Here is a 317-nt window from a genome sequence, read left to right as displayed (position 1 = left end):
TATATTTGGTTTGTTTTTTTGAATATTTTTTCCTGTTTTTCGGATGTTTTTTTTTTCCCCTCCTGTTTTTCGGAGTGAATGCAATGCGCTTCCGTAGTAGCCAAGATCTACACTTGTGTACTCAAACATGTGTCACGAGTACACATGTTTATAATAAAAAAATGTGTGAACAAATGCGGAATGACATCATAAATACACATTTGCAGTCCGCAGCATCAGACTGACGTCGGGGTATTTGTTGTACAGAACAAGTAAAAATGTTGATCCACCATGTGGTTTTCAGATGTCAGTCACACCCTTCCATGTTACCTGAGGCA

The sequence above is a fragment of the Solea senegalensis genome, linkage group LG7 (genome assembly GCF_019176455.1).
Source record: "Solea senegalensis isolate Sse05_10M linkage group LG7, IFAPA_SoseM_1, whole genome shotgun sequence".
Taxonomy (NCBI): Eukaryota; Metazoa; Chordata; class Actinopteri; order Pleuronectiformes; family Soleidae; genus Solea; species Solea senegalensis.
The sequence above is the reverse complement of the archived record's forward strand: the minus strand, read 5'-3'. Positions refer to the sequence as shown.